Source organism: Rhinolophus sinicus, chromosome 12, assembly GCF_057876585.1.
Source record: "Rhinolophus sinicus isolate RSI-liver-muscle chromosome 12, RSI-T2T, whole genome shotgun sequence".
Taxonomy (NCBI): domain Eukaryota; kingdom Metazoa; phylum Chordata; class Mammalia; order Chiroptera; family Rhinolophidae; genus Rhinolophus; species Rhinolophus sinicus.
This window is the reverse complement of record NC_142512.1, coordinates 1,141,865-1,168,527: the sequence shown is the minus strand read 5'-3', so window position 1 is coordinate 1,168,527 and position 26,663 is coordinate 1,141,865. Positions and strand designations below refer to the sequence as shown.

The window sequence follows — 26,663 nt, the reverse complement described above, 5'->3', positions numbered from 1 at the left end:
TTGCACGTCCCTAGGGCCGGAGGGGACTGAGAGGACCCTGCGACCCCCTCGGTGGCCCTGAGAGGTGGGGACAGCACAGCAGCAAGGGGGGTGTGCGGTTGTGGGGCTGGGGGGAGATGAGAGGGGTTGGGGTAGGGGGGCGGGGTGAAAGCCCTTCGGGGCCTGGGGAGGCCCAGGATGCCAGGGCGCCCAGACATATGTCACAGTCAGGGAAGTGACAGAGGCCCGTGGAGCCACTGGGGGGCGCGAAGGGGCCTCGCTGCGGGCCAGGAGTAGCCCGTCGCCCACACCAGCGGCGTCCGGAGGAGGCGGGGAGCGGGCGGCAGGCGCTCAGGCAGACGTGCTCGCCACCCTAGCGGCCCAGCAGCACGGCGCGCGGTCAGAGGCAGGCCGGGAGCAGGCTCTTGGGGCGCGGGGAGCCGGGTCCCAGCGTCTACGGCCATACCACCCTGAACGCGCCCGATCTCCTCTGATCTCGGGAGCTAAGCAGGGAGGGGCCTGGTTAGTACTTGGATGGGAGACCGCCTGGGAATAGCTGCAGGCTTTTGCTCGCCTCTCCTTTTGCGCCGCCGCCCCGGCGTGGCTCCCTCCGAACCCCTGCCGCCCTTTGCCCCTCTGCAGCCGCCCAGGCAGCCGAAGGTCCCCCTGGCCAGAGGAGGGTCAGTCGCCCGGCACTACAAGCTCGCATCCCCGGCCGCACACCAGGCCTGTCGGCCAGGGCTCCCCCCCACTCCCTCTTCTTAGTGCTCTTCGCCGAGGCAGGCCGTCAGCCTGCAGCAGTCAGCCGCGTCTCGGTCGCCGCCGCCGCCGCCACCGCCATCGCAGGGCTCCCTCTCGCTCCCCGACCCTGCCGCCGCCGCAACCCCCAACGCCCAAGCCCAGGGCTGCCTGCCGGCGCAGGCCTCCACCAGGCTCTCTCCATCCCAGGACGTGCCGGTGCTTTGCACCTCGGCCCGAGCCCAGGGCACGCCCATCCCTGCGCCTGCCCCCGGGACCCGACACACAGGATCGGCGTGTCCTCGGGCAAACGGGACGCCCACCCGCCCCGCCCCACCGGAGTCTTCTGTCTCCGCTGGCAGGCACCTCGCCCCACACCCCCGCGCGCCCCTCCCGTCTCCCACAAGAGCCAGGAGCCCTCCCTTCCCGCCGGCCACGGTGTCCCTGAAACACAGGGCACAAAGAGCCGGGACAAACCAGGGGACGGCGGGAGCAGCACCCCAACACACCACGCGCCATCGACTCCGGGGGAGACCACCACAAGGGCAGAGCAGGCACGCAGGCGCACAACCCTCACAACCAGGGTGCCTGGGGGCTGCCACTCTCCTCCCGCGGGCGGGTGCCTGGGCGGGGCTCAGAGACCACAGGCCCTCCGGAGACCCTGGCGGCCCGCCCCGGAGGCTTCAATGGTGACTGCCAACGCCAGGGCAATGCCTCCTTAGCGGAGCCCAGCCCCGGGCACGACCACACTCCGGTGGAGGAGCTGCCACTTCAACACAGCCTCAGTGCGTCTGTAACAGTCCGTGTGCCCGCCTGTGCGTCCCTCACACCCTCCCCCACCCCATATCCGTCGGGCTCTGTGACGTGCCTGTTGGGCTCTGGCTCTGGCTCAGGAACTCTCTCCCCGCGTGCCAGCCCCCTCTTTCTCTGTCTCTGTCCATGTCTCTCTGTATGTCTAGATACATACATGTACATATACGAGCATATTTCCATCTCGCTCCCTCTTACTCCTCCTCCCGTTCTGTCTGTCTGTCCCTGTCCTGCGGGGACTCTAGCCCCTCTGCCCGCACAAGAATGCAGGATTTGGCGAGGCCAAGAGGGAACACCAACAGACCACGGATAGGGGGCTCATAGCACCATGTCTCACGGGCGGCTGGCTTGGAGACTCGGCAAGCCGGAGCCGCCCGATCCCCAGCCTGCCGGCCGATTCTCTGCCAACCAACAGACCCACCAACCTACCGACCCACCAAGCCGGCCAACTGCAGTCCGCGCCCCTCTGCAATTTGCAGTCCACCATCCGCGCTTCCTAGCTTGGCCACCGCAGCTCTGCCGGTGGCCAATGGCCAACTGGCAACAGCTGATGGCCAAGCGGTCACAGCTGATATCCATGCAGCCCGCACGCAGCACCCCTCCACGCGAGGCCCAGAGCCTGGAGAGTGCTCTCTGCGAGTCTGTCCGCACAGTCCCCGTCTGTCTCTCTCCGCCTCTCTCTTGCTCCGTCTCTGGCCTTCTCTCATCCTCTCTCTCACCTCCCTGGGTCAGGAGAGGTGACGTGTAGCCAGTGAAGTGAACAGTGATCGGGCGGGACGCCGGTCGCTGACGAGGGGCGAGAACCCAGAAAGAAGGCTGTGTGAGGAAGGGTGGCGGCAGACTGGAGGTGCTGCCCCCTGGTGGCGGGTGGCTCTCCCTGGCTTTGGGCCAGTGGGTGGGGCCGGCCAGGGCCAGGGCCTGGGTTGCACGTCCCTAGGGTGGAGGGGACTGAGAGGACCCTGCGACCCCCTCGGTGGCCCTGAGAGGTGGGGACAGCACAGCAGCAAGGGGGGTGTGCGGTTGTGGGGCTGGGGGGAGATGAGAGGGGTTGGGGTAGGGGGGCGGGGTAAAAGCCCTTCGGGGCCTGGGGAGGCCCAGGATGCCAGGGCGCCCAGACATATGTCACAGTCAGGGAAGTGACAGAGGCCCGTTAGAGCCACTGGGGGGCGCGAAGGGGCCTCGCTGCGGGCCAGGAGGAGCCCGTCGCCCACACCAGCGGCGTCTGGAGGAGGCGGGGAGCTGGCGGGAGGCGCTCGGGCAGACATGCTCGCCACCCGAGCGGCCCAGCAGCATGGCGTGCGCTCAGAAGCAGGTCGGGAGCAGGCTCTTGGAGTGCCGGGAGCCGGGTCCCAGCGCCTAAGGCCACACCACCCTGCACGCGCCAGATCTCGTCTGATCTCGGGAGCTAAGCAGGGAGGGGCCTGGTTAGTACTTGGATGGGAGACCGCCTGGGAATAGCTGCAGGCTTTTGCTCGCCTCTCCTTTTGCGCCGCGGCCCCGGCGTGGCTCCCTCCGAACCCCTGCCGCCCCTTGCCTCTCTGCAGCCGCCCAGCCAGCCGAAGGCCCCCCTGACCAGCAGAGGGTTAGCCGCCAGGCACTACAAGCTGGCAGCCCCGGCCGCACACCAGGCCCGTCGGCCAGGGCTCCCCCGCACACCCTCTTCTCAGTCCTCTTCAGTCCCGGAGGCTGTCATCTCGATCCCTTCGCCGACCTTCGATCGCCGCCACCGCCAACAGCGCTGCCCTCGCCCCCGCCGCCACCGCCTAATCCGCCGCCATCACCGCGCTCCCCACACCCCCCTCCAGCGCTGACCTCACCCCTGCCCCCGCCCTCGCCACCGCCATGGCTGTACTGCTTCAATCTCCCGCCTCTGCTCTCCCCTCCTCCGCCGCCAGCACCGCCCTCTTCCCCGCTACCGCCGCCGCCGGCGCCAACCCTCCCCGCGCCCAGCGCCCGCCGACACAGCCCCCAACGCTGCCGCCGCCTCCATCGCCGACCTCGCAACCCTCCCGCGCCGCAGCCGACGCCGCCGCCGCCGCCGCCGCCATCGCTGCTCGCGATCAGCCCCCGCTTCTCCCGCCGCCGCCGCCGCGATCACCGCGCTCCCCACCCCCTCCGCCAGCGCTGCCCTCGCCCCCTCCCCGCCCCCGCTGCCGCCATCGCCGTACTCCCTCAAACTCCCTCCTCTGCTCTCCCCCCCTCGGCCGCCAGCACCGCGCTCCCCACCCCCGCCGCCAGTGCTGCCCTCTTCCCCACCCCCGCCCCCGCTGCCGCCATTGCAGCACTCCCTCAATCTCCCTCCTCTGCTCTCCCCGCCTCCTGCACCGCCATCTCCCCCGCCCCCGCCCCAGGCCCGCCGCCGCCACCATCGCCATACTCCCTCAATCTCCCGCCTCTGCTCTCCCGGCCTCCTCCGCCGCCGCCGCCGCCGCCGCCATCGACCCCCGTGCCCCAGCGCCCACCGTCAAAGCCCCCATTGTCGCCACCGCCATCGCCGCCCTGGCGCCATCCTCGCGGTTGCCATCGCCTACCTCCCCACCCTCCCTCGCCTCCGCCGCGTCCCCCGCCGCCGCTGCTGCCGCCGCCGCCGCCGCCGCCGCCGCCGCCGCAGCCCCCCCCCTCCGCAGCCGCCCAAGCCGCCGCCGCGGGGTCCTCCCACAACTCCCAAGCCCAGGGTTGCCTGCTGGTGCAGGCCTCCCCCAGCCTTGGGGGTGCGGTTGTTGGTAAACCTGGTGGCGGTAGGGGGGCGGGGTGTATGGCGGTCTGGGTCCGGGGAGTCCCAGGATGCCAGAGTTCCACGACTTCTGGCACCATCAGGGAAGTGGCAGTGTCCCATGGAGCCTCGGGTGGCGCGAAGGGGCCTCGCTGCCGGCCAGGAGTAGCCCGCCGCCCACGCCAGGGGCATTCGGAAGAGGCGGGGAGCCGGACTGGGGGGGGGGGGACGCGGTGCTGGCAGAGCCGGCCAGCAGGTCGATGCTCGCCACCGGAGCCGCGCATCTGCATGGCGGGCGCTCACGAGGCAGGCCGGGAGCAGGCTCTTGGGGCGCGGGGAGCCGAGTCCCATCGTCTATGGCCATACCACCCTGAACGCGCCCGATCTCCTCTGATCTCGGGAGCTAAGCAGGGAGGGGCCTGGTTAGTGCTTGGATGGGAGACCGCCTGGGAATACCTGTAGGCTTTTGCTCGCCTCTCCTTTTGCGCCGCCGCCCCTGCGTGGCTCCCTCCGAACCCCTGCCGCCCCTTGCCCCTCTGCAGCCGCCCATCCAGCCGAAGTTCCCCCTGGCCAGAGGCCGGTCAGCCACCCGGCGCTACAAGCTGGCAGCCCCGGCCGCACACCAGGCCCGTCGGCCAGGGCTCACCCCCACACCCTCTTCTTAGTCCTCTTCGCTGAGGCAGGCAGTCAGCCAGCAGCAGTTAGCCGAGCCTGTGTCTCCGCCGGCAGGCACCTCTCCCCACACCCCCGCGCGCCCCCTCCCATCGCCCACAAGAGCCAGGAACCCTCCCTTCCCGCAGTGGCCCCAACACACAGGGTACAAAGAGCCGGGACAAAGCAGGGGACTGAGGGAGCAGCACCCCAACACACCGCACGCCCTCGGACTCCAGGAGAGACCACCACAAGGGGAAGTGCAGGCACGCAGGCACACAACACTCTCAACCAGGGTGCCTGTGGGCTGCCACTCTCCTCCCGCGGGGCGGGGGGTTCCTGGGCGGGGCTCGGAGCCCACTGGCCCTCCCGCCCGGCCCGGGGGCTTCAAGGGTGACTTTCAATGCCCGGGCACTGCCTCCTTAGTGGAGCCCAGCCACGGGCATGACCACACTTCGGTTGAGAAGCTGCCACTTCAAAGCAGCGTCAGTGCGTCTGTCCCAGTCCGTGTGCCCGCTTGTGCGTCCCTCCCCCCTCCCCCACCCCATGTCTCTCTGGCTCTGTGACGTGCCTGTTGGGCTCTGGCTCTGGCTCAGGAGCTCTCTCCCCACGTGCCAGCCCCCTCTTTCTCTGTCTCTGTCCATGTCTCTCTGTATGTCTAGGTACATACAGGTACATATAGGTGTATATTTCGATCTCGCTCCCTCTTTCTCCTCCTCCCGTTCTCTCTGTCGGTCCCTGTCCTGCGGGGACTCTAGTCCCTCTGCCCGCACAAGAACGCAGGATATGGCGAGGCCAAGAGGGAACACCAACAGAGCCACGGATAGGGGGCTCATAGCACTATGTCTCACGGGCGGCTGGCTCGGAGACACGGCAAGCCGGAGCCGCCCGATCCCCAACCTGTCGGCCGCTTCTCTGCCAACCCACCGACACACCGCCCGTCGACCCGCCAAGCGGGCCCACTGCAATCCGCGCCCCTCTGCAATTTGCAGTCCACCATCCGCGCTTCCTAGCTTGGCCACCGCAGCTCCTCCGGTGGCCAGTGGCCAACTGGCAACAGCTGATGGCCAAGCGGTCACAGCTGATGACCATGCAGCCCCCAAGCAGCACCCCTCCACGCGAGGCCCAGAGCCTGGAGAGTGCTCTCTGCGAGTCTGTCCCCACAGTCCCCGTCTGTCTCTCTCCGCCTCTCTCTTGCTCCGTCTCTGGCCTTCTCTCATCCTCTCTCTCACCTCCCTGGGTCAGGAGAGGTGACGTGTAGACAGTGAAGGGACCGGACATCGGGCGGGGCTCCGGTCGCTGACGAGGGTTCCAGGGCCCAGACTGAAGGCTTGTGACGAAGGGTGGCTGCAGACTGGAGATGCTGCACCCTGGTGGCGCGGGTGGCTCTCCCTGGCTTTGGGCCTGTGGATGGGTCCGGTCAGGGCCAGGGCCTGGGTTGCACGTCCCTAGGGCCGGAGGGGACTGAGAGGACCCTGCGACCCCCTCGGTGGCCCTGAGAGGTGGGGACAGCACAGCAGCAAGGGGGGTGTGCGGTTGTGGGGCTGGGGGGAGATGAGAGGGGTTGGGGTAGGGGGGCGGGGTGAAAGCCCTTCGGGGCCTGGGGAGGCCCAGGATGCCAGGGCGCCCAGACATATGTCACAGTCAGGGAAGTGACAGAGGCCCGTGGAGCCACTGGGGGGCGCGAAGGGGCCTCGCTGCGGGCCAGGAGTAGCCCGTCGCCCACACCAGCGGCGTCCGGAGGAGGCGGGGAGCGGGCGGCAGGCGCTCAGGCAGACGTGCTCGCCACCCTAGCGGCCCAGCAGCACGGCGCGCGGTCAGAGGCAGGCCGGGAGCAGGCTCTTGGGGCGCGGGGAGCCGGGTCCCAGCGTCTACGGCCATACCACCCTGAACGCGCCCGATCTCCTCTGATCTCGGGAGCTAAGCAGGGAGGGGCCTGGTTAGTACTTGGATGGGAGACCGCCTGGGAATAGCTGCAGGCTTTTGCTCGCCTCTCCTTTTGCGCCGCCGCCCCGGCGTGGCTCCCTCCGAACCCCTGCCGCCCTTTGCCCCTCTGCAGCCGCCCAGGCAGCCGAAGGTCCCCCTGGCCAGAGGAGGGTCAGTCGCCCGGCACTACAAGCTCGCATCCCCGGCCGCACACCAGGCCTGTCGGCCAGGGCTCCCCCCCACTCCCTCTTCTTAGTGCTCTTCGCCGAGGCAGGCCGTCAGCCTGCAGCAGTCAGCCGCGTCTCGGTCGCCGCCGCCGCCGCCACCGCCATCGCAGGGCTCCCTCTCGCTCCCCGACCCTGCCGCCGCCGCAACCCCCAACGCCCAAGCCCAGGGCTGCCTGCCGGCGCAGGCCTCCACCAGGCTCTCTCCATCCCAGGACGTGCCGGTGCTTTGCACCTCGGCCCGAGCCCAGGGCACGCCCATCCCTGCGCCTGCCCCCGGGACCCGACACACAGGATCGGCGTGTCCTCGGGCAAACGGGACGCCCACCCGCCCCGCCCCACCGGAGTCTTCTGTCTCCGCTGGCAGGCACCTCGCCCCACACCCCCGCGCGCCCCTCCCGTCTCCCACAAGAGCCAGGAGCCCTCCCTTCCCGCCGGCCACGGTGTCCCTGAAACACAGGGCACAAAGAGCCGGGACAAACCAGGGGACGGCGGGAGCAGCACCCCAACACACCACGCGCCATCGACTCCGGGGGAGACCACCACAAGGGCAGAGCAGGCACGCAGGCGCACAACCCTCACAACCAGGGTGCCTGGGGGCTGCCACTCTCCTCCCGCGGGCGGGTGCCTGGGCGGGGCTCAGAGACCACAGGCCCTCCGGAGACCCTGGCGGCCCGCCCCGGAGGCTTCAATGGTGACTGCCAACGCCAGGGCAATGCCTCCTTAGCGGAGCCCAGCCCCGGGCACGACCACACTCCGGTGGAGGAGCTGCCACTTCAACACAGCCTCAGTGCGTCTGTAACAGTCCGTGTGCCCGCCTGTGCGTCCCTCACACCCTCCCCCACCCCATATCCGTCGGGCTCTGTGACGTGCCTGTTGGGCTCTGGCTCTGGCTCAGGAACTCTCTCCCCGCGTGCCAGCCCCCTCTTTCTCTGTCTCTGTCCATGTCTCTCTGTATGTCTAGATACATACATGTACATATACGAGCATATTTCCATCTCGCTCCCTCTTACTCCTCCTCCCGTTCTGTCTGTCTGTCCCTGTCCTGCGGGGACTCTAGCCCCTCTGCCCGCACAAGAATGCAGGATTTGGCGAGGCCAAGAGGGAACACCAACAGACCACGGATAGGGGGCTCATAGCACCATGTCTCACGGGCGGCTGGCTTGGAGACTCGGCAAGCCGGAGCCGCCCGATCCCCAGCCTGCCGGCCGATTCTCTGCCAACCAACAGACCCACCAACCTACCGACCCACCAAGCCGGCCAACTGCAGTCCGCGCCCCTCTGCAATTTGCAGTCCACCATCCGCGCTTCCTAGCTTGGCCACCGCAGCTCTGCCGGTGGCCAATGGCCAACTGGCAACAGCTGATGGCCAAGCGGTCACAGCTGATATCCATGCAGCCCGCACGCAGCACCCCTCCACGCGAGGCCCAGAGCCTGGAGAGTGCTCTCTGCGAGTCTGTCCGCACAGTCCCCGTCTGTCTCTCTCCGCCTCTCTCTTGCTCCGTCTCTGGCCTTCTCTCATCCTCTCTCTCACCTCCCTGGGTCAGGAGAGGTGACGTGTAGCCAGTGAAGTGAACAGTGATCGGGCGGGACGCCGGTCGCTGACGAGGGGCGAGAACCCAGAAAGAAGGCTGTGTGAGGAAGGGTGGCGGCAGACTGGAGGTGCTGCCCCCTGGTGGCGGGTGGCTCTCCCTGGCTTTGGGCCAGTGGGTGGGGCCGGCCAGGGCCAGGGCCTGGGTTGCACGTCCCTAGGGTGGAGGGGACTGAGAGGACCCTGCGACCCCCTCGGTGGCCCTGAGAGGTGGGGACAGCACAGCAGCAAGGGGGGTGTGCGGTTGTGGGGCTGGGGGGAGATGAGAGGGGTTGGGGTAGGGGGGCGGGGTAAAAGCCCTTCGGGGCCTGGGGAGGCCCAGGATGCCAGGGCGCCCAGACATATGTCACAGTCAGGGAAGTGACAGAGGCCCGTTAGAGCCACTGGGGGGCGCGAAGGGGCCTCGCTGCGGGCCAGGAGGAGCCCGTCGCCCACACCAGCGGCGTCTGGAGGAGGCGGGGAGCTGGCGGGAGGCGCTCGGGCAGACATGCTCGCCACCCGAGCGGCCCAGCAGCATGGCGTGCGCTCAGAAGCAGGTCGGGAGCAGGCTCTTGGAGTGCCGGGAGCCGGGTCCCAGCGCCTAAGGCCACACCACCCTGCACGCGCCAGATCTCGTCTGATCTCGGGAGCTAAGCAGGGAGGGGCCTGGTTAGTACTTGGATGGGAGACCGCCTGGGAATAGCTGCAGGCTTTTGCTCGCCTCTCCTTTTGCGCCGCGGCCCCGGCGTGGCTCCCTCCGAACCCCTGCCGCCCCTTGCCTCTCTGCAGCCGCCCAGCCAGCCGAAGGCCCCCCTGACCAGCAGAGGGTTAGCCGCCAGGCACTACAAGCTGGCAGCCCCGGCCGCACACCAGGCCCGTCGGCCAGGGCTCCCCCGCACACCCTCTTCTCAGTCCTCTTCAGTCCCGGAGGCTGTCATCTCGATCCCTTCGCCGACCTTCGATCGCCGCCACCGCCAACAGCGCTGCCCTCGCCCCCGCCGCCACCGCCTAATCCGCCGCCATCACCGCGCTCCCCACACCCCCCTCCAGCGCTGACCTCACCCCTGCCCCCGCCCTCGCCACCGCCATGGCTGTACTGCTTCAATCTCCCGCCTCTGCTCTCCCCTCCTCCGCCGCCAGCACCGCCCTCTTCCCCGCTACCGCCGCCGCCGGCGCCAACCCTCCCCGCGCCCAGCGCCCGCCGACACAGCCCCCAACGCTGCCGCCGCCTCCATCGCCGACCTCGCAACCCTCCCGCGCCGCAGCCGACGCCGCCGCCGCCGCCGCCGCCATCGCTGCTCGCGATCAGCCCCCGCTTCTCCCGCCGCCGCCGCCGCGATCACCGCGCTCCCCACCCCCTCCGCCAGCGCTGCCCTCGCCCCCTCCCCGCCCCCGCTGCCGCCATCGCCGTACTCCCTCAAACTCCCTCCTCTGCTCTCCCCCCCTCGGCCGCCAGCACCGCGCTCCCCACCCCCGCCGCCAGTGCTGCCCTCTTCCCCACCCCCGCCCCCGCTGCCGCCATTGCAGCACTCCCTCAATCTCCCTCCTCTGCTCTCCCCGCCTCCTGCACCGCCATCTCCCCCGCCCCCGCCCCAGGCCCGCCGCCGCCACCATCGCCATACTCCCTCAATCTCCCGCCTCTGCTCTCCCGGCCTCCTCCGCCGCCGCCGCCGCCGCCGCCATCGACCCCCGTGCCCCAGCGCCCACCGTCAAAGCCCCCATTGTCGCCACCGCCATCGCCGCCCTGGCGCCATCCTCGCGGTTGCCATCGCCTACCTCCCCACCCTCCCTCGCCTCCGCCGCGTCCCCCGCCGCCGCTGCTGCCGCCGCCGCCGCCGCCGCCGCCGCCGCCGCAGCCCCCCCCCTCCGCAGCCGCCCAAGCCGCCGCCGCGGGGTCCTCCCACAACTCCCAAGCCCAGGGTTGCCTGCTGGTGCAGGCCTCCCCCAGCCTTGGGGGTGCGGTTGTTGGTAAACCTGGTGGCGGTAGGGGGGCGGGGTGTATGGCGGTCTGGGTCCGGGGAGTCCCAGGATGCCAGAGTTCCACGACTTCTGGCACCATCAGGGAAGTGGCAGTGTCCCATGGAGCCTCGGGTGGCGCGAAGGGGCCTCGCTGCCGGCCAGGAGTAGCCCGCCGCCCACGCCAGGGGCATTCGGAAGAGGCGGGGAGCCGGACTGGGGGGGGGGGGACGCGGTGCTGGCAGAGCCGGCCAGCAGGTCGATGCTCGCCACCGGAGCCGCGCATCTGCATGGCGGGCGCTCACGAGGCAGGCCGGGAGCAGGCTCTTGGGGCGCGGGGAGCCGAGTCCCATCGTCTATGGCCATACCACCCTGAACGCGCCCGATCTCCTCTGATCTCGGGAGCTAAGCAGGGAGGGGCCTGGTTAGTGCTTGGATGGGAGACCGCCTGGGAATACCTGTAGGCTTTTGCTCGCCTCTCCTTTTGCGCCGCCGCCCCTGCGTGGCTCCCTCCGAACCCCTGCCGCCCCTTGCCCCTCTGCAGCCGCCCATCCAGCCGAAGTTCCCCCTGGCCAGAGGCCGGTCAGCCACCCGGCGCTACAAGCTGGCAGCCCCGGCCGCACACCAGGCCCGTCGGCCAGGGCTCACCCCCACACCCTCTTCTTAGTCCTCTTCGCTGAGGCAGGCAGTCAGCCAGCAGCAGTTAGCCGAGCCTGTGTCTCCGCCGGCAGGCACCTCTCCCCACACCCCCGCGCGCCCCCTCCCATCGCCCACAAGAGCCAGGAACCCTCCCTTCCCGCAGTGGCCCCAACACACAGGGTACAAAGAGCCGGGACAAAGCAGGGGACTGAGGGAGCAGCACCCCAACACACCGCACGCCCTCGGACTCCAGGAGAGACCACCACAAGGGGAAGTGCAGGCACGCAGGCACACAACACTCTCAACCAGGGTGCCTGTGGGCTGCCACTCTCCTCCCGCGGGGCGGGGGGTTCCTGGGCGGGGCTCGGAGCCCACTGGCCCTCCCGCCCGGCCCGGGGGCTTCAAGGGTGACTTTCAATGCCCGGGCACTGCCTCCTTAGTGGAGCCCAGCCACGGGCATGACCACACTTCGGTTGAGAAGCTGCCACTTCAAAGCAGCGTCAGTGCGTCTGTCCCAGTCCGTGTGCCCGCTTGTGCGTCCCTCCCCCCTCCCCCACCCCATGTCTCTCTGGCTCTGTGACGTGCCTGTTGGGCTCTGGCTCTGGCTCAGGAGCTCTCTCCCCGCGTGCCAGCCCCCTCTTTCTCTGTCTCTGTCCATGTCTCTCTGTATGTCTAGGTACATACAGGTACATATAGGTGTATATTTCGATCTCGCTCCCTCTTTCTCCTCCTCCCGTTCTCTCTGTCGGTCCCTGTCCTGCGGGGACTCTAGTCCCTCTGCCCGCACAAGAACGCAGGATATGGCGAGGCCAAGAGGGAACACCAACAGAGCCACGGATAGGGGGCTCATAGCACTATGTCTCACGGGCGGCTGGCTCGGAGACACGGCAAGCCGGAGCCGCCCGATCCCCAACCTGTCGGCCGCTTCTCTGCCAACCCACCGACACACCGCCCGTCGACCCGCCAAGCGGGCCCACTGCAATCCGCGCCCCTCTGCAATTTGCAGTCCACCATCCGCGCTTCCTAGCTTGGCCACCGCAGCTCCTCCGGTGGCCAGTGGCCAACTGGCAACAGCTGATGGCCAAGCGGTCACAGCTGATGACCATGCAGCCCCCAAGCAGCACCCCTCCACGCGAGGCCCAGAGCCTGGAGAGTGCTCTCTGCGAGTCTGTCCCCACAGTCCCCGTCTGTCTCTCTCCGCCTCTCTCTTGCTCCGTCTCTGGCCTTCTCTCATCCTCTCTCTCACCTCCCTGGGTCAGGAGAGGTGACGTGTAGACAGTGAAGGGACCGGACATCGGGCGGGGCTCCGGTCGCTGACGAGGGTTCCAGGGCCCAGACTGAAGGCTTGTGACGAAGGGTGGCTGCAGACTGGAGATGCTGCACCCTGGTGGCGCGGGTGGCTCTCCCTGGCTTTGGGCCTGTGGATGGGTCCGGTCAGGGCCAGGGCCTGGGTTGCACGTCCCTAGGGCCGGAGGGGACTGAGAGGACCCTGCGACCCCCTCGGTGGCCCTGAGAGGTGGGGACAGCACAGCAGCAAGGGGGGTGTGCGGTTGTGGGGCTGGGGGGAGATGAGAGGGGTTGGGGTAGGGGGGCGGGGTGAAAGCCCTTCGGGGCCTGGGGAGGCCCAGGATGCCAGGGCGCCCAGACATATGTCACAGTCAGGGAAGTGACAGAGGCCCGTGGAGCCACTGGGGGGCGCGAAGGGGCCTCGCTGCGGGCCAGGAGTAGCCCGTCGCCCACACCAGCGGCGTCCGGAGGAGGCGGGGAGCGGGCGGCAGGCGCTCAGGCAGACGTGCTCGCCACCCTAGCGGCCCAGCAGCACGGCGCGCGGTCAGAGGCAGGCCGGGAGCAGGCTCTTGGGGCGCGGGGAGCCGGGTCCCAGCGTCTACGGCCATACCACCCTGAACGCGCCCGATCTCCTCTGATCTCGGGAGCTAAGCAGGGAGGGGCCTGGTTAGTACTTGGATGGGAGACCGCCTGGGAATAGCTGCAGGCTTTTGCTCGCCTCTCCTTTTGCGCCGCCGCCCCGGCGTGGCTCCCTCCGAACCCCTGCCGCCCTTTGCCCCTCTGCAGCCGCCCAGGCAGCCGAAGGTCCCCCTGGCCAGAGGAGGGTCAGTCGCCCGGCACTACAAGCTCGCATCCCCGGCCGCACACCAGGCCTGTCGGCCAGGGCTCCCCCCCACTCCCTCTTCTTAGTGCTCTTCGCCGAGGCAGGCCGTCAGCCTGCAGCAGTCAGCCGCGTCTCGGTCGCCGCCGCCGCCGCCACCGCCATCGCAGGGCTCCCTCTCGCTCCCCGACCCTGCCGCCGCCGCAACCCCCAACGCCCAAGCCCAGGGCTGCCTGCCGGCGCAGGCCTCCACCAGGCTCTCTCCATCCCAGGACGTGCCGGTGCTTTGCACCTCGGCCCGAGCCCAGGGCACGCCCATCCCTGCGCCTGCCCCCGGGACCCGACACACAGGATCGGCGTGTCCTCGGGCAAACGGGACGCCCACCCGCCCCGCCCCACCGGAGTCTTCTGTCTCCGCTGGCAGGCACCTCGCCCCACACCCCCGCGCGCCCCTCCCGTCTCCCACAAGAGCCAGGAGCCCTCCCTTCCCGCCGGCCACGGTGTCCCTGAAACACAGGGCACAAAGAGCCGGGACAAACCAGGGGACGGCGGGAGCAGCACCCCAACACACCACGCGCCATCGACTCCGGGGGAGACCACCACAAGGGCAGAGCAGGCACGCAGGCGCACAACCCTCACAACCAGGGTGCCTGGGGGCTGCCACTCTCCTCCCGCGGGCGGGTGCCTGGGCGGGGCTCAGAGACCACAGGCCCTCCGGAGACCCTGGCGGCCCGCCCCGGAGGCTTCAATGGTGACTGCCAACGCCAGGGCAATGCCTCCTTAGCGGAGCCCAGCCCCGGGCACGACCACACTCCGGTGGAGGAGCTGCCACTTCAACACAGCCTCAGTGCGTCTGTAACAGTCCGTGTGCCCGCCTGTGCGTCCCTCACACCCTCCCCCACCCCATATCCGTCGGGCTCTGTGACGTGCCTGTTGGGCTCTGGCTCTGGCTCAGGAACTCTCTCCCCGCGTGCCAGCCCCCTCTTTCTCTGTCTCTGTCCATGTCTCTCTGTATGTCTAGATACATACATGTACATATACGAGCATATTTCCATCTCGCTCCCTCTTACTCCTCCTCCCGTTCTGTCTGTCTGTCCCTGTCCTGCGGGGACTCTAGCCCCTCTGCCCGCACAAGAATGCAGGATTTGGCGAGGCCAAGAGGGAACACCAACAGACCACGGATAGGGGGCTCATAGCACCATGTCTCACGGGCGGCTGGCTTGGAGACTCGGCAAGCCGGAGCCGCCCGATCCCCAGCCTGCCGGCCGATTCTCTGCCAACCAACAGACCCACCAACCTACCGACCCACCAAGCCGGCCAACTGCAGTCCGCGCCCCTCTGCAATTTGCAGTCCACCATCCGCGCTTCCTAGCTTGGCCACCGCAGCTCTGCCGGTGGCCAATGGCCAACTGGCAACAGCTGATGGCCAAGCGGTCACAGCTGATATCCATGCAGCCCGCACGCAGCACCCCTCCACGCGAGGCCCAGAGCCTGGAGAGTGCTCTCTGCGAGTCTGTCCGCACAGTCCCCGTCTGTCTCTCTCCGCCTCTCTCTTGCTCCGTCTCTGGCCTTCTCTCATCCTCTCTCTCACCTCCCTGGGTCAGGAGAGGTGACGTGTAGCCAGTGAAGTGAACAGTGATCGGGCGGGACGCCGGTCGCTGACGAGGGGCGAGAACCCAGAAAGAAGGCTGTGTGAGGAAGGGTGGCGGCAGACTGGAGGTGCTGCCCCCTGGTGGCGGGTGGCTCTCCCTGGCTTTGGGCCAGTGGGTGGGGCCGGCCAGGGCCAGGGCCTGGGTTGCACGTCCCTAGGGTGGAGGGGACTGAGAGGACCCTGCGACCCCCTCGGTGGCCCTGAGAGGTGGGGACAGCACAGCAGCAAGGGGGGTGTGCGGTTGTGGGGCTGGGGGGAGATGAGAGGGGTTGGGGTAGGGGGGCGGGGTAAAAGCCCTTCGGGGCCTGGGGAGGCCCAGGATGCCAGGGCGCCCAGACATATGTCACAGTCAGGGAAGTGACAGAGGCCCGTTAGAGCCACTGGGGGGCGCGAAGGGGCCTCGCTGCGGGCCAGGAGGAGCCCGTCGCCCACACCAGCGGCGTCTGGAGGAGGCGGGGAGCTGGCGGGAGGCGCTCGGGCAGACATGCTCGCCACCCGAGCGGCCCAGCAGCATGGCGTGCGCTCAGAAGCAGGTCGGGAGCAGGCTCTTGGAGTGCCGGGAGCCGGGTCCCAGCGCCTAAGGCCACACCACCCTGCACGCGCCAGATCTCGTCTGATCTCGGGAGCTAAGCAGGGAGGGGCCTGGTTAGTACTTGGATGGGAGACCGCCTGGGAATAGCTGCAGGCTTTTGCTCGCCTCTCCTTTTGCGCCGCGGCCCCGGCGTGGCTCCCTCCGAACCCCTGCCGCCCCTTGCCTCTCTGCAGCCGCCCAGCCAGCCGAAGGCCCCCCTGACCAGCAGAGGGTTAGCCGCCAGGCACTACAAGCTGGCAGCCCCGGCCGCACACCAGGCCCGTCGGCCAGGGCTCCCCCGCACACCCTCTTCTCAGTCCTCTTCAGTCCCGGAGGCTGTCATCTCGATCCCTTCGCCGACCTTCGATCGCCGCCACCGCCAACAGCGCTGCCCTCGCCCCCGCCGCCACCGCCTAATCCGCCGCCATCACCGCGCTCCCCACACCCCCCTCCAGCGCTGACCTCACCCCTGCCCCCGCCCTCGCCACCGCCATGGCTGTACTGCTTCAATCTCCCGCCTCTGCTCTCCCCTCCTCCGCCGCCAGCACCGCCCTCTTCCCCGCTACCGCCGCCGCCGGCGCCAACCCTCCCCGCGCCCAGCGCCCGCCGACACAGCCCCCAACGCTGCCGCCGCCTCCATCGCCGACCTCGCAACCCTCCCGCGCCGCAGCCGACGCCGCCGCCGCCGCCGCCGCCATCGCTGCTCGCGATCAGCCCCCGCTTCTCCCGCCGCCGCCGCCGCGATCACCGCGCTCCCCACCCCCTCCGCCAGCGCTGCCCTCGCCCCCTCCCCGCCCCCGCTGCCGCCATCGCCGTACTCCCTCAAACTCCCTCCTCTGCTCTCCCCCCCTCGGCCGCCAGCACCGCGCTCCCCACCCCCGCCGCCAGTGCTGCCCTCTTCCCCACCCCCGCCCCCGCTGCCGCCATTGCAGCACTCCCTCAATCTCCCTCCTCTGCTCTCCCCGCCTCCTGCACCGCCATCTCCCCCGCCCCCGCCCCAGGCCCGCCGCCGCCACCATCGCCATACTCCCTCAATCTCCCGCCTCTGCTCTCCCGGCCTCCTCCGCCGCCGCCGCCGCCGCCGCCATCGACCCCCGTGCCCCAGCGCCCACCGTCAAAGCCCCCATTGTCGCCACCGCCATCGCCGCCCTGGCGCCATCCTCGCGGTTGCCATCGCCTACCTCCCCACCCTCCCTCGCCTCCGCCGCGTCCCCCGCCGCCGCTGCTGCCGCCGCCGCCGCCGCCGCCGCCGCCGCCGCAGCCCCCCCCCTCCGCAGCCGCCCAAGCCGCCGCCGCGGGGTCCTCCCACAACTCCCAAGCCCAGGGTTGCCTGCTGGTGCAGGCCTCCCCCAGCCTTGGGGGTGCGGTTGTTGGTAAACCTGGTGGCGGTAGGGGGGCGGGGTGTATGGCGGTCTGGGTCCGGGGAGTCCCAGGATGCCAGAGTTCCACGACTTCTGGCACCATCAGGGAAGTGGCAGTGTCCCATGGAGCCTCGGGTGGCGCGAAGGGGCCTCGCTGCCGGCCAGGAGTAGCCCGCCGCCCACGCCAGGGGCATTCGGAAGAGGCGGGGAGCCGGACTGGGGGGGGGGGGGACGCGGTGCTGGCAGAGCCGGCCAGCAGGTCGATGCTCGCCACCGGAGCCGCGCATCTGCATGGCGGGCGCTCACGAGGCAGGCCGGGAGCAGGCTCTTGGGGCGCGGGGAGCCGAGTCCCATCGTCTATGGCCATACCACCCTGAACGCGCCCGATCTCCTCTGATCTCGGGAGCTAAGCAGGGAGGGGCCTGGTTAGTGCTTGGATGGGAGACCGCCTGGGAATACCTGTAGGCTTTTGCTCGCCTCTCCTTTTGCGCCGCCGCCCCTGCGTGGCTCCCTCCGAACCCCTGCCGCCCCTTGCCCCTCTGCAGCCGCCCATCCAGCCGAAGTTCCCCCTGGCCAGAGGCCGGTCAGCCACCCGGCGCTACAAGCTGGCAGCCCCGGCCGCACACCAGGCCCGTCGGCCAGGGCTCACCCCCACACCCTCTTCTTAGTCCTCTTCGCTGAGGCAGGCAGTCAGCCAGCAGCAGTTAGCCGAGCCTGTGTCTCCGCCGGCAGGCACCTCTCCCCACACCCCCGCGCGCCCCCTCCCATCGCCCACAAGAGCCAGGAACCCTCCCTTCCCGCAGTGGCCCCAACACACAGGGTACAAAGAGCCGGGACAAAGCAGGGGACTGAGGGAGCAGCACCCCAACACACCGCACGCCCTCGGACTCCAGGAGAGACCACCACAAGGGGAAGTGCAGGCACGCAGGCACACAACACTCTCAACCAGGGTGCCTGTGGGCTGCCACTCTCCTCCCGCGGGGCGGGGGGTTCCTGGGCGGGGCTCGGAGCCCACTGGCCCTCCCGCCCGGCCCGGGGGCTTCAAGGGTGACTTTCAATGCCCGGGCACTGCCTCCTTAGTGGAGCCCAGCCACGGGCATGACCACACTTCGGTTGAGAAGCTGCCACTTCAAAGCAGCGTCAGTGCGTCTGTCCCAGTCCGTGTGCCCGCTTGTGCGTCCCTCCCCCCTCCCCCACCCCATGTCTCTCTGGCTCTGTGACGTGCCTGTTGGGCTCTGGCTCTGGCTCAGGAGCTCTCTCCCCGCGTGCCAGCCCCCTCTTTCTCTGTCTCTGTCCATGTCTCTCTGTATGTCTAGGTACATACAGGTACATATAGGTGTATATTTCGATCTCGCTCCCTCTTTCTCCTCCTCCCGTTCTCTCTGTCGGTCCCTGTCCTGCGGGGACTCTAGTCCCTCTGCCCGCACAAGAACGCAGGATATGGCGAGGCCAAGAGGGAACACCAACAGAGCCACGGATAGGGGGCTCATAGCACTATGTCTCACGGGCGGCTGGCTCGGAGACACGGCAAGCCGGAGCCGCCCGATCCCCAACCTGTCGGCCGCTTCTCTGCCAACCCACCGACACACCGCCCGTCGACCCGCCAAGCGGGCCCACTGCAATCCGCGCCCCTCTGCAATTTGCAGTCCACCATCCGCGCTTCCTAGCTTGGCCACCGCAGCTCCTCCGGTGGCCAGTGGCCAACTGGCAACAGCTGATGGCCAAGCGGTCACAGCTGATGACCATGCAGCCCCCAAGCAGCACCCCTCCACGCGAGGCCCAGAGCCTGGAGAGTGCTCTCTGCGAGTCTGTCCCCACAGTCCCCGTCTGTCTCTCTCCGCCTCTCTCTTGCTCCGTCTCTGGCCTTCTCTCATCCTCTCTCTCACCTCCCTGGGTCAGGAGAGGTGACGTGTAGACAGTGAAGGGACCGGACATCGGGCGGGGCTCCGGTCGCTGACGAGGGTTCCAGGGCCCAGACTGAAGGCTTGTGACGAAGGGTGGCTGCAGACTGGAGATGCTGCACCCTGGTGGCGCGGGTGGCTCTCCCTGGCTTTGGGCCTGTGGATGGGTCCGGTCAGGGCCAGGGCCTGGGTTGCACGTCCCTAGGGCCGGAGGGGACTGAGAGGACCCTGCGACCCCCTCGGTGGCCCTGAGAGGTGGGGACAGCACAGCAGCAAGGGGGGTGTGCGGTTGTGGGGCTGGGGGGAGATGAGAGGGGTTGGGGTAGGGGGGCGGGGTGAAAGCCCTTCGGGGCCTGGGGAGGCCCAGGATGCCAGGGCGCCCAGACATATGTCACAGTCAGGGAAGTGACAGAGGCCCGTGGAGCCACTGGGGGGCGCGAAGGGGCCTCGCTGCGGGCCAGGAGTAGCCCGTCGCCCACACCAGCGGCGTCCGGAGGAGGCGGGGAGCGGGCGGCAGGCGCTCAGGCAGACGTGCTCGCCACCCTAGCGGCCCAGCAGCACGGCGCGCGGTCAGAGGCAGGCCGGGAGCAGGCTCTTGGGGCGCGGGGAGCCGGGTCCCAGCGTCTACGGCCATACCACCCTGAACGCGCCCGATCTCCTCTGATCTCGGGAGCTAAGCAGGGAGGGGCCTGGTTAGTACTTGGATGGGAGACCGCCTGGGAATAGCTGCAGGCTTTTGCTCGCCTCTCCTTTTGCGCCGCCGCCCCGGCGTGGCTCCCTCCGAACCCCTGCCGCCCTTTGCCCCTCTGCAGCCGCCCAGGCAGCCGAAGGTCCCCCTGGCCAGAGGAGGGTCAGTCGCCCGGCACTACAAGCTCGCATCCCCGGCCGCACACCAGGCCTGTCGGCCAGGGCTCCCCCCCACTCCCTCTTCTTAGTGCTCTTCGCCGAGGCAGGCCGTCAGCCTGCAGCAGTCAGCCGCGTCTCGGTCGCCGCCGCCGCCGCCACCGCCATCGCAGGGCTCCCTCTCGCTCCCCGACCCTGCCGCCGCCGCAACCCCCAACGCCCAAGCCCAGGGCTGCCTGCCGGCGCAGGCCTCCACCAGGCTCTCTCCATCCCAGGACGTGCCGGTGCTTTGCACCTCGGCCCGAGCCCAGGGCACGCCCATCCCTGCGCCTGCCCCCGGGACCCGACACACAGGATCGGCGTGTCCTCGGGCAAACGGGACGCCCACCCGCCCCGCCCCACCGGAGTCTTCTGTCTCCGCTGGCAGGCACCTCGCCCCACACCCCCGCGCGCCCCTCCCGTCTCCCACAAGAGCCAGGAGCCCTCCCTTCCCGCCGGCCACGGTGTCCCTGAAACACAGGGCACAAAGAGCCGGGACAAACCAGGGGACGGCGGGAGCAGCACCCCAACACACCACGCGCCATCGACTCCGGGGGAGACCACCACAAGGGCAGAGCAGGCACGCAGGCGCACAACCCTCACAACCAGGGTGCCTGGGGGCTGCCACTCTCCTCCCGCGGGCGGGTGCCTGGGCGGGGCTCAGAGACCACAGGCCCTCCGGAGACCCTGGCGGCCCGCCCCGGAGGCTTCAATGGTGACTGCCAACGCCAGGGCAATGCCTCCTTAGCGGAGCCCAGCCCCGGGCACGACCACACTCCGGTGGAGGAGCTGCCACTTCAACACAGCCTCAGTGCGTCTGTAACAGTCCGTGTGCCCGCCTGTGCGTCCCTCACACCCTCCCCCACCCCATATCCGTCGGGCTCTGTGACGTGCCTGTTGGGCTCTGGCTCTGGCTCAGGAACTCTCTCCCCGCGTGCCAGCCCCCTCTTTCTCTGTCTCTGTCCATGTCTCTCTGTATGTCTAGATACATACATGTACATATACGAGCATATTTCCATCTCGCTCCCTCTTACTCCTCCTCCCGTTCTGTCTGTCTGTCCCTGTCCTGCGGGGACTCTAGCCCCTCTGCCCGCACAAGAATGCAGGATTTGGCGAGGCCAAGAGGGAACACCAACAGACCACGGATAGGGGGCTCATAGCACCATGTCTCACGGGCGGCTGGCTTGGAGACTCGGCAAGCCGGAGCCGCCCGATCCCCAGCCTGCCGGCCGATTCTCTGCCAACCAACAGACCCACCAACCTACCGACCCACCAAGCCGGCCAACTGCAGTCCGCGCCCCTCTGCAATTTGCAGTCCACAATCCGCGCTTCCTAGCTTGGCCACCGCAGCTCTGCCGGTGGCCAATGGCCAACTGGCAACAGCTGATGGCCAAGCGGTCACAGCTGATATCCATGCAGCCCGCACGCAGCACCCCTCCACGCGAGGCCCAGAGCCTGGAGAGTGCTCTCTGCGAGTCTGTCCGCACAGTCCCCGTCTGTCTCTCTCCGCCTCTCTCTTGCTCCGTCTCTGGCCTTCTCTCATCCTCTCTCTCACCTCCCTGGGTCAGGAGAGGTGACGTGTAGCCAGTGAAGTGAACAGTGATCGGGCGGGACGCCGGTCGCTGACGAGGGGCGAGAACCCAGAAAGAAGGCTGTGTGAGGAAGGGTGGCGGCAGACTGGAGGTGCTGCCCCCTGGTGGCGGGTGGCTCTCCCTGGCTTTGGGCCAGTGGGTGGGGCCGGCCAGGGCCAGGGCCTGGGTTGCACGTCCCTAGGGTGGAGGGGACTGAGAGGACCCTGCGACCCCCTCGGTGGCCCTGAGAGGTGGGGACAGCACAGCAGCAAGGGGGGTGTGCGGTTGTGGGGCTGGGGGGAGATGAGAGGGGTTGGGGTAGGGGGGCGGGGTGAAAGCCCTTCGGGGCCTGGGGAGGCCCAGGATGCCAGGGCGCCCAGACATATGTCACAGTCAGGGAAGTGACAGAGGCCCGTTAGAGCCACTGGGGGGCGCGAAGGGGCCTCGCTGCGGGCCAGGAGGAGCCCGTCGCCCACACCAGCGGCGTCTGGAGGAGGCGGGGAGCTGGCGGGAGGCGCTCGGGCAGACATGCTCGCCACCCGAGCGGCCCAGCAGCATGGCGTGCGCTCAGAAGCAGGTCGGGAGCAGGCTCTTGGAGTGCCGGGAGCCGGGTCCCAGCGCCTAAGGCCACACCACCCTGCACGCGCCAGATCTCGTCTGATCTCGGGAGCTAAGCAGGGAGGGGCCTGGTTAGTACTTGGATGGGAGACCGCCTGGGAATAGCTGCAGGCTTTTGCTCGCCTCTCCTTTTGCGCCGCGGCCCCGGCGTGGCTCCCTCCGAACCCCTGCCGCCCCTTGCCTCTCTGCAGCCGCCCAGCCAGCCGAAGGCCCCCCTGACCAGCAGAGGGTTAGCCGCCAGGCACTACAAGCTGGCAGCCCCGGCCGCACACCAGGCCCGTCGGCCAGGGCTCCCCCGCACACCCTCTTCTCAGTCCTCTTCAGTCCCGGAGGCTGTCATCTCGATCCCTTCGCCGACCTTCGATCGCCGCCACCGCCAACAGCGCTGCCCTCGCCCCCGCCGCCACCGCCTAATCCGCCGCCATCACCGCGCTCCCCACACCCCCCTCCAGCGCTGACCTCACCCCTGCCCCCGCCCTCGCCACCGCCATGGCTGTACTGCTTCAATCTCCCGCCTCTGCTCTCCCCTCCTCCGCCGCCAGCACCGCCCTCTTCCCCGCTACCGCCGCCGCCGGCGCCAACCCTCCCCGCGCCCAGCGCCCGCCGACACAGCCCCCAACGCTGCCGCCGCCTCCATCGCCGACCTCGCAACCCTCCCGCGCCGCAGCCGACGCCGCCGCCGCCGCCGCCGCCATCGCTGCTCGCGATCAGCCCCCGCTTCTCCCGCCGCCGCCGCCGCGATCACCGCGCTCCCCACCCCCTCCGCCAGCGCTGCCCTCGCCCCCTCCCCGCCCCCGCTGCCGCCATCGCCGTACTCCCTCAAACTCCCTCCTCTGCTCTCCCCCCCTCGGCCGCCAGCACCGCGCTCCCCACCCCCGCCGCCAGTGCTGCCCTCTTCCCCACCCCCGCCCCCGCTGCCGCCATTGCCGCACTCCCTCAATCTCCCTCCTCTGCTCTCCCCGCCTCCTGCACCGCCATCTCCCCCGCCCCCGCCCCAGGCCCTCCGCCGCCACCATCGCCATACTCCCTCAATCTCCCGCCTCTGCTCTCCCGGCCTCCTCCGCCGCCGCCGCCGCCGCCGCCGCCGCCGCCGCCGCCGCCGCCGCCGCCATCGACCCCCGTGCCCCAGCGCCCACCGTCAAAGCCCCCATTGTCGCCACCGCCATCGCCGCCCTGGCGCCATCCTCGCGGTTGCCATCGCCTACCTCCCCACCCTCCCTCGCCTCCGCCGCGTCCCCCGCCGCCGCTGCTGCCGCCGCCGCCGCCGCCGCCGCCGCCGCCGCCGCAGCCCCCCCCCCTCCGCAGCCGCCCAAGCCGCCGCCGCGGGGTCCTCCCACAACTCCCAAGCCCAGGGTTGCCTGCTGGTGCAGGCCTCCCCCAGCCTTGGGGGTGCGGTTGTTGGTAAACCTGGTGGCGGTAGGGGGGCGGGGTGTATGGCGGTCTGGGTCCGGGGAGTCCCAGGATGCCAGAGTTCCACGACTTCTGGCACCATCAGGGAAGTGGCAGTGTCCCATGGAGCCTCGGGTGGCGCGAAGGGGCCTCGCTGCCGGCCAGGAGTAGCCCGCCGCCCACGCCAGGGGCATTCGGAAGAGGCGGGGAGCCGGACTGGGGGGGGGGGGACGCGGTGCTGGCAGAGCCGGCCAGCAGGTCGATGCTCGCCACCGGAGCCGCGCATCTGCATGGCGGGCGCTCACGAGGCAGGCCGGGAGCAGGCTCTTGGGGCGCGGGGAGCCGAGTCCCATCGTCTATGGCCATACCACCCTGAACGCGCCCGATCTCCTCTGATCTCGGGAGCTAAGCAGGGAGGGGCCTGGTTAGTGCTTGGATGGGAGACCGCCTGGGAATACCTGTAGGCTTTTGCTCGCCTCTCCTTTTGCGCCGCCGCCCCTGCGTGGCTCCCTCCGAACCCCTGCCGCCCCTTGCCCCTCTGCAGCCGCCCATCCAGCCGAAGTTCCCCCTGGCCAGAGGCCGGTCAGCCACCCGGCGCTACAAGCTGGCAGCCCCGGCCGCACACCAGGCCCGTCGGCCAGGGCTCACCCCCACACCCTCTTCTTAGTCCTCTTCGCTGAGGCAGGCAGTCAGCCAGCAGCAGTTAGCCGAGCCTGTGTCTCCGCCGGCAGGCACCTCTCCCCACACCCCCGCGCGCCCCCTCCCATCGCCCACAAGAGCCAGGAACCCTCCCTTCCCGCAGTGGCCCCAACACACAGGGTACAAAGAGCCGGGACAAAGCAGGGGACTGAGGGAGCAGCACCCCAACACACCGCACGCCCTCGGACTCCAGGAGAGACCACCACAAGGGGAAGTGCAGGCACGCAGGCACACAACACTCTCAACCAGGGTGCCTGTGGGCTGCCACTCTCCTCCCGCGGGGCGGGGGGTTCCTGGGCGGGGCTCGGAGCCCACTGGCCCTCCCGCCCGGCCCGGGGGCTTCAAGGGTGACTTTCAATGCCCGGGCACTGCCTCCTTAGTGGAGCCCAGCCACGGGCATGACCACACTTCGGTTGAGAAGCTGCCACTTCAAAGCAGCGTCAGTGCGTCTGTCCCAGTCCGTGTGCCCGCTTGTGCGTCCCTCCCCCCTCCCCCACCCCATGTCTCTCTGGCTCTGTGACGTGCCTGTTGGGCTCTGGCTCTGGCTCAGGAGCTCTCTCCCCGCGTGCCAGCCCCCTCTTTCTCTGTCTCTGTCCATGTCTCTCTGTATGTCTAGGTACATACAGGTACATATAGGTGTATATTTCGATCTCGCTCCCTCTTTCTCCTCCTCCCGTTCTCTCTGTCGGTCCCTGTCCTGCGGGGACTCTAGTCCCTCTGCCCGCACAAGAACGCAGGATATGGCGAGGCCAAGAGGGAACACCAACAGAGCCACGGATAGGGGGCTCATAGCACTATGTCTCACGGGCGGCTGGCTCGGAGACACGGCAAGCCGGAGCCGCCCGATCCCCAACCTGTCGGCCGCTTCTCTGCCAACCCACCGACACACCGCCCGTCGACCCGCCAAGCGGGCCCACTGCAATCCGCGCCCCTCTGCAATTTGCAGTCCACCATCCGCGCTTCCTAGCTTGGCCACCGCAGCTCCTCCGGTGGCCAGTGGCCAACTGGCAACAGCTGATGGCCAAGCGGTCACAGCTGATGACCATGCAGCCCCCAAGCAGCACCCCTCCACGCGAGGCCCAGAGCCTGGAGAGTGCTCTCTGCGAGTCTGTCCCCACAGTCCCCGTCTGTCTCTCTCCGCCTCTCTCTTGCTCCGTCTCTGGCCTTCTCTCATCCTCTCTCTCACCTCCCTGGGTCAGGAGAGGTGACGTGTAGACAGTGAAGGGACCGGACATCGGGCGGGGCTCCGGTCGCTGACGAGGGTTCCAGGGCCCAGACTGAAGGCTTGTGACGAAGGGTGGCTGCAGACTGGAGATGCTGCACCCTGGTGGCGCGGGTGGCTCTCCCTGGCTTTGGGCCTGTGGATGGGTCCGGTCAGGGCCAGGGCCTGGGTTGCACGTCCCTAGGGCCGGAGGGGACTGAGAGGACCCTGCGACCCCCTCGGTGGCCCTGAGAGGTGGGGACAGCACAGCAGCAAGGGGGGTGTGCGGTTGTGGGGCTGGGGGGAGATGAGAGGGGTTGGGGTAGGGGGGCGGGGTGAAAGCCCTTCGGGGCCTGGGGAGGCCCAGGATGCCAGGGCGCCCAGACATATGTCACAGTCAGGGAAGTGACAGAGGCCCGTGGAGCCACTGGGGGGCGCGAAGGGGCCTCGCTGCGGGCCAGGAGTAGCCCGTCGCCCACACCAGCGGCGTCCGGAGGAGGCGGGGAGCGGGCGGCAGGCGCTCAGGCAGACGTGCTCGCCACCCTAGCGGCCCAGCAGCACGGCGCGCGGTCAGAGGCAGGCCGGGAGCAGGCTCTTGGGGCGCGGGGAGCCGGGTCCCAGCGTCTACGGCCATACCACCCTGAACGCGCCCGATCTCCTCTGATCTCGGGAGCTAAGCAGGGAGGGGCCTGGTTAGTACTTGGATGGGAGACCGCCTGGGAATAGCTGCAGGCTTTTGCTCGCCTCTCCTTTTGCGCCGCCGCCCCGGCGTGGCTCCCTCCGAACCCCTGCCGCCCTTTGCCCCTCTGCAGCCGCCCAGGCAGCCGAAGGTCCCCCTGGCCAGAGGAGGGTCAGTCGCCCGGCACTACAAGCTCGCATCCCCGGCCGCACACCAGGCCTGTCGGCCAGGGCTCCCCCCCACTCCCTCTTCTTAGTGCTCTTCGCCGAGGCAGGCCGTCAGCCTGCAGCAGTCAGCCGCGTCTCGGTCGCCGCCGCCGCCGCCACCGCCATCGCAGGGCTCCCTCTCGCTCCCCGACCCTGCCGCCGCCGCAACCCCCAACGCCCAAGCCCAGGGCTGCCTGCCGGCGCAGGCCTCCACCAGGCTCTCTCCATCCCAGGACGTGCCGGTGCTTTGCACCTCGGCCCGAGCCCAGGGCACGCCCATCCCTGCGCCTGCCCCCGGGACCCGACACACAGGATCGGCGTGTCCTCGGGCAAACGGGACGCCCACCCGCCCCGCCCCACCGGAGTCTTCTGTCTCCGCTGGCAGGCACCTCGCCCCACACCCCCGCGCGCCCCTCCCGTCTCCCACAAGAGCCAGGAGCCCTCCCTTCCCGCCGGCCACGGTGTCCCTGAAACACAGGGCACAAAGAGCCGGGACAAACCAGGGGACGGCGGGAGCAGCACCCCAACACACCACGCGCCATCGACTCCGGGGGAGACCACCACAAGGGCAGAGCAGGCACGCAGGCGCACAACCCTCACAACCAGGGTGCCTGGGGGCTG

General features: G+C 69.5%; 13 pseudogenes; all 13 read left to right on the top strand.

Moving 5' to 3' along the window:
* The first annotated feature begins 431 nt into the window (after nucleotides 1-431).
* Nucleotides 432-551, top strand: LOC148756371 (5S ribosomal RNA; annotated as a pseudogene).
* A 2,330-nt stretch (nucleotides 552-2,881) lies between these two features.
* On the top strand, nucleotides 2,882-3,001 carry LOC148756370 (5S ribosomal RNA; annotated as a pseudogene).
* Nucleotides 3,002-4,592: 1,591 nt separating this feature from the next.
* LOC148756369 (5S ribosomal RNA) lies at nucleotides 4,593-4,712 on the top strand (annotated as a pseudogene).
* Nucleotides 4,713-6,760: 2,048 nt separating this feature from the next.
* LOC148756368 (5S ribosomal RNA) lies at nucleotides 6,761-6,880 on the top strand (annotated as a pseudogene).
* Nucleotides 6,881-9,210: 2,330 nt separating this feature from the next.
* Nucleotides 9,211-9,330, top strand: LOC148756367 (5S ribosomal RNA; annotated as a pseudogene).
* A 1,591-nt stretch (nucleotides 9,331-10,921) lies between these two features.
* On the top strand, nucleotides 10,922-11,041 carry LOC148756366 (5S ribosomal RNA; annotated as a pseudogene).
* Nucleotides 11,042-13,089: 2,048 nt separating this feature from the next.
* On the top strand, nucleotides 13,090-13,209 carry LOC148756365 (5S ribosomal RNA; annotated as a pseudogene).
* Nucleotides 13,210-15,539: 2,330 nt separating this feature from the next.
* LOC148756364 (5S ribosomal RNA) lies at nucleotides 15,540-15,659 on the top strand (annotated as a pseudogene).
* Nucleotides 15,660-17,251: 1,592 nt separating this feature from the next.
* LOC148756363 (5S ribosomal RNA) lies at nucleotides 17,252-17,371 on the top strand (annotated as a pseudogene).
* Nucleotides 17,372-19,419: 2,048 nt separating this feature from the next.
* Nucleotides 19,420-19,539, top strand: LOC148756362 (5S ribosomal RNA; annotated as a pseudogene).
* A 2,330-nt stretch (nucleotides 19,540-21,869) lies between these two features.
* On the top strand, nucleotides 21,870-21,989 carry LOC148756361 (5S ribosomal RNA; annotated as a pseudogene).
* A 1,622-nt stretch (nucleotides 21,990-23,611) lies between these two features.
* On the top strand, nucleotides 23,612-23,731 carry LOC148756360 (5S ribosomal RNA; annotated as a pseudogene).
* A 2,048-nt stretch (nucleotides 23,732-25,779) lies between these two features.
* Nucleotides 25,780-25,899, top strand: LOC148756359 (5S ribosomal RNA; annotated as a pseudogene).
* Nucleotides 25,900-26,663: the final 764 nt, after the last annotated feature.